Source organism: Poecile atricapillus, chromosome 1 (genome assembly GCF_030490865.1).
Source record: "Poecile atricapillus isolate bPoeAtr1 chromosome 1, bPoeAtr1.hap1, whole genome shotgun sequence".
NCBI classification, from domain to species: Eukaryota; Metazoa; Chordata; class Aves; order Passeriformes; family Paridae; genus Poecile; species Poecile atricapillus.
Genome location: NC_081249.1, coordinates 62,807,922 through 62,813,971, shown reverse-complemented (window position 1 = coordinate 62,813,971; position 6,050 = coordinate 62,807,922).

The following is a 6,050-nucleotide window of genomic DNA, read 5'->3' as shown; positions in this document are numbered from 1 at the left end:
CCCGGCCGGGAGATGGGGCCTGCGGGGCTTGCCCCGGGCTCTGGCCAGGCCAGGCCGGTCCCTGGCTCGGCTGCAGTTTTGTTTTTGCTGTGACTGAATTCACCAGAAACTGCCGAGTAAAGAAAGGAAAAAAGCTCTTGACCTGCGGTGGGCTGAGACAGTGACCACACTCTCCAGACCAGCCATGAAGAATCTTCTATCGCAGACAACTCCAGCTGCTGCTCTGGCAGAGATCACAGAACCATCTACAAAGCCTGGGCAAGATTTTAACTCTTTCACTACCCAGATGAGACTTGCAGATTAATCCTTTTATCCAGAGAGAGAAAAAGAGAGTAATCAACATGTAAAGAGACTTTATAAACTATCAGAGACAGTAAAGAAAAGAATTAAGCTTCAGAAAAGGTAGAGATACTTTATAAGCTGAAATATTTTCTGTTAAAGCTATGGAGATGAACAATAGGGTCTTGAAAATACTCCTTTAATCCATGACAGAGTATATTGGGAGGAATGGAGTGTTCAAAGTTTGGATTTTGAGCAAAAGGTGGAGTAATTGTGATACAGTGAGGTGCTGGAACAGAGTGAGATAGAGTAATAGTTGAAGATTTGAGGCCTTGGGGGGCAATGAGAAAACTGTTTCACAGAAACAGATGAAGAGAACTTTTGCCTTTGAATAACTCATCCTTAAAAATAACATCCCTAGACTCATTGACCCATTACACACCTCAGAGTTGAAGCCATAAAATAGATAGCCTTCGAGAAATAATGGGTTAAAACATAGATTATGAAGGGAACATCTGGAAGTAATAAACACAACGACAGGAGGGAAAGAGAAGGATAAAAAAAATCACCGGACTAAGCGTAATTTAAGCCGAAGCTAAAGCATGCCTAATGTCAATATGATAAGTTGGCCCTAGGAGGTTGGGAACTCGGCCAACTACACCGGGAAAGGACCAAATTTGGAAAGAAGTTCAAAAGTTTAAGGAGGAAGACTCCTCGGAGACCCTCGCCCACGATGAAGGCCGACCGGAACGACCCCCGAAAAGATCCTCAAAATAGAAGTTTCCGCCCACGCCCCGCCTACGGCACGCCCCATATGAATATGCATGGATATGATGTAATTCCAAACCTAAAACTGTATAAAAGGCACGCTTTTGTTGTAAGACTTTGGAAAACTCCCTTTAGAGATTTCCCCAACGTGCACGTTGCTAATAAAATACCTCCTGTCTATCTGACTTAAACTGCGTCTCTTAGACAGTTATTTATCGCCTTTTGGGGCAAAATTCGGCATCAGAGTGATGTGAAATGGGAGGAGTGAACTGATGACAATATTTCTGGGCAGCTGGCATCAGGAAAATAGAAAGCTGTAACAAAAATAGCTTTCTTGTAGAAAACTCCATAGATTAGCAGAAGAAAACTTCTGTTTCTCTACAAAGACTGATGAAAAGACTCTAGCAGGAATTGGGACTGTTTTAAACACCAAGGTTGCAAAGTTTTTGTCTCTATGTTGTCATGTGAACAAAGGAATGGTGGGTAGTAGGGGATAAAAAGGGTTTTCTGGAAGTTTATTCTGGTGTTCTTATTCTTGTAGTTTGTTAATAAATCTTCTTTATTCCTTTTTAAGTTTTAAGCCTGTTTTGCTCTTGCTCTAATCCATATCTCACAGCAGGAAATAAGTAATTTTTTTAGTTACTGTTTTAAAACCACGACACAACTATAGCTACTTCTGCAAAAGTTAACATTATAAAGCACAATGCATAGAATCCACTTTAATATTTGTGAAAGCCGAAACTATAATGTGTTCATCACACTGTCCACAAACTAAAATACCATCCATAAATGATGTTCTAAGGGTGCAAGCTACACAGGGGCCAGGGCATCAAAAAGCTAACAAATTATACTTTATCAAAAACAGTTAAAAGTGATTATAAACTGTATAATATTAAAATCATTGTGATTAATAATAATTTGCAAAAGCCAGTACATAATAGCGAAAGCAAACAACTACACAGCTATTTGTAACAGTAAGATATGGCTGGTCTTGTGTATAACCAAGATAGCACAGGCAGAGAACAAGATACCATAAAAGTAAAAATACGAAGTCTAAAGGGCATCAGAAGACCACCCTGGACTGCCTCCTTGATGGACTCTCCGACACTGTAAATGTGGCTTTATGCAATGCTGTAACAATCTGAGGTAGAGTTGTGGTTAACAGACTCTAGGAGTCGGCAGAGTCATTTGGGGAAGTAATGCAACTGCAACAGTATAAAGGAATGCTTGCTAGAGAGGTGTGTGTGTGCATCCAGTGCTGTTCCTTTTGCTTCATTGATCTTATTATCCCTTATTAACCTCTTAAAATTTTCAGGAGTGGGCTTAGTTTCTCACAACAGGCATAATCTGGCTCATCAGGAGGCCACACCAAATACAACATGGAGCTTTTAAGATCAGCTACCTTTACGAGCTAGATCAGCTTTGGCTTTTCAGCACTGCTGGTGTCATTCCAGCTGGTTTCCCAAATCCCTTTGTACCTGCCCAGATGCAGCATAGCAGAGCTAAGATCAGCCCCTGTGTCCAGGCTTGGAATTCGATTACATCTATTAGCCAAATGGTGCCACACAATTCCAGTTCCCAGATCTCTTACTTAGATGATACTCAAACATGATTCAAACACACACAGATGCATAAATCTTGAATTAGTAAAATCTTCCTAACAGAAGTCTGTTCTTCAACACAGGAAAAAATTCTCTGTGGAGGAAAATCAAGTCCAAAACCCTTGTGAGCTCTTCCTTCAACCTGTTGCCCTATTAAGTTCTGTGAAATACAAAGAGCTGGAAATTAACGCTCAGTGATTTTCTGTCCCAGAAAAAAAATAAATAAAAAAATCAGTTAATATCCTCCAGTCTAGTCTCTTTTATACTTAAGCCATAAGTGGTCTTCAGCTGTCTTTGCATTTGTATGCTTGTATCTTGGGCACTAATATTAATTTCCATGGAGCCCTTATACATCCTTAGATCCCTGCTGTCCCTCCATAGGGATCATCTTGCTCATTTTAAGAGCTGCAATTCACATCTCAGTGCAACTAATTCCCATCAGGCCTAATAAATCCCATCCCTTCATTTATGATGCCCCTGACGGGCTGATGAGAAGTCCCAAATGTGCCATTCCACAAGTGCTTTTGAATACTTTACTTGGAATACCTTCACCTGTTTTTCTATCAGTGCTTATAGCTCAGTGCTTCTACACACTGCTCTGCTAAAGCACGGGTGATGCAAGGGGCTGTGCTCAGAAACATCCCCACCTGTGAGCTCTGACAAGCAGAGGAACGGTCAGCAGAGCAGGGAGAGAGCTCAGGTGAATACTCCTGTGGTCATTTCCCACAGCGGACACTTGCAGGACACTCTCAGCAGAACTTGTCCTAGTAATACTACAGAAGCAGGCAGAAATCACACCTTGTAAGGTGATTTTGCTTATGGATAGGTTATGAGCTCTGGACTGGAGGAGGAAAATGAAGAAGCACCAGCCTGGAGACAGACCTGATAAACCCAGCTAGCCAAAAAGCCCTGTCTCATATACATCTATGCCCACAGCAAGCTCTCCCAGAGTTGTAGATCGCATAGAGCAAGTAAGTGCTGCCTCTTGAAACATCAGGTCTGTTCTCCTGCATTAGGAAACCGGGCTTTTCCTCACCAGCCCAGTATCATTAATTTCTACCACTGATCTGGAATATATAATCAACAGCAGTAAAATGTACCTTCTTTTCCCCCCACTCCTGATGCTTTAAAAACAATCCCCTCTTCTTTCCCCATTCAAGTCAAGCATAGACACAGATGTTTTCTGTATTTTCATTTGTTTAAAAGGCTAATTCCACTCCTGGGTTACCCGTTGGTTTGTCATACACTTCGGCATGTCTCTGGTTAACATTGAAAGATGTTCCCCCCAGGCATATTCCTCCTGAGTAGAGACAAATCTTCAATGAAGCAAAAAGCAACTGGGCTGAGTGCTGTCTTCAGCTAACACAGAGGACGCAGTGACAAAGAGGCTGATCAGTGCAAGAGTGGGTGGCTCTGACTTTCTGAGGAGGTACTGCACCAACATTGGGGTAACCCCCCTCTTCTCTGGAGATGGGTGGTGAAAGCCCACACAAACCCAGAGTGTGATGACTGGGATGAAAGCTAAGGAGAGGTTTGCTTGATGGATATGTCAAACTCTCAAACAGAGCTGTGGGAGAGAGGATCCGGTTTCACTGTAAGCAGAATGGTTCACAGGTCTGTTTTCTCTGTTAAAGGTCTACTTTTAACACACTGAAACTCCTCATGCATGCTGGAACTTGAGAAATTCAAGAGCATTCTGTGCTGCAATACAACCCCCCATGATTTTTAAGCTCGAAGCATCCAAACAAACTAAAAAAGAAAACCACTTAGGGCCACAGATGCTATGTTTGTCCACAGTTACAGAGCAGAGATACAACCCAATTAAAACAGAACCCTAAGCTATGTGTGCATAAGACATCCATTGCCTCTTGGCCTCAGGGCTGAGAACTGGTTCATTTTGCAGTATAGGCTTGGACATAACCAGGCCAAGACCTTCATTTGTTCCAACCATTTCTCTGAAAACCCCCACAGGAGCAGGGTGACATGGTGAGCACCGAGGCATGAGGACTTGGAATCTGGGATACCAACCAACCATGCAATCAACACATGAATAGTGGGTGGTAGTTCCAAGACTAATTTATCAAGGAACAAAGAAAGGTGCAGGTTCAAAACTCTCATGTTTACCTTTTCCAACAAAGGTAATTTGACTTCAAGCCAACCATTTTATTCCATAAATGACAGCCTGAGTGAGTGGGTTTTCTTAGCTCTCATGCTAATCAGCTGGCTGTATGGCAGTGATCTCCCCATGAGCTGGGATGCTCTCAATGTTACTCCTCGAGGCTGAGAGACCCCTGATCAACCGAAGGTCTCTGGTAAGTGACTGATGTCACACACAGCCTTGTATTACAGGGCCACTAGATTTTGTATTGGTAACTTTAAATCATTATATCCTCTGCAGCAACAGAGTAAACATTGCTATCAAACTATGTTAAGTCTTACTTTTACAACATTTTTAATAAAACCACTTTTTTTTAAACCTTTGGGAGTGGTTCTTCAAGCATCTAAATTGCTAATCTGTGACACCTCCTTGCTTGCTCAAGGCTGCAACACATTCAAAAGCCACACCCATCCCTTGTTCCATTTCAGAGCCACCTCCTGCACTGCACTATGTGTCTCCTAATGTAGCTTGTTTCTGTCTTACCAACAAACCATGTGGTAAGCAATTCTATGGCCCATCTGTCCCATACACAATATAGCACTGAGATGAGGTACACTGGATTTCTCACGGATTTCTCTGTGTCACAGATGTGGAAAGGGGTGTGATCCAAAAAACCCAGTCATTTCTCTCCTGCTGCAGCAGGACTTGTTTAGCTCATTTTGTAGCACAAACACAGCTCTGTAGAACTGTTCTGTTTAATTCTGTCTCTGTTCAGGACTATCTGTCCCACCGGATCCCATAGGCTTAGTGTTGGGGTGAGAAGCACAGAAAATAGGCCCTTATCTGTGGTGCCTGGCTCTGACACACAAGACGGCACTGAGTTTAGTCTAAAACCATGGAGACAGCTTTTAAAGTTAAGTGGAGAAACTGGTGATGTGAGTGTGTAAGTTACACAGAGTTTTCTTAAGTCACTGGGTGAGAAATTTAGAGTTTAGGGTTTAAGCTATATTAGAAAATAAGAGACAATATGGATGATTTAGGGCATTGTCCCTTTCTCCTTCTTCCTTCTTCATCATCTTCTTCCAAGGATTTTGGGTAATAATGAGTGATTGGACAAAGAAATCTGCAGTGCAGCACACAGGTGTCGGGTGACTGGGTCACTAAGAAAAATAATTTACTTGGCATTCGATTATTGGACAAAAAGACACATAAAATACCTTGTAAAGATTCTTTGCTCTCCATTTTGCACCCCTCTATCTTAATGTATGTAGCTTCTTGTACACTGCATATATGTAATATAGATA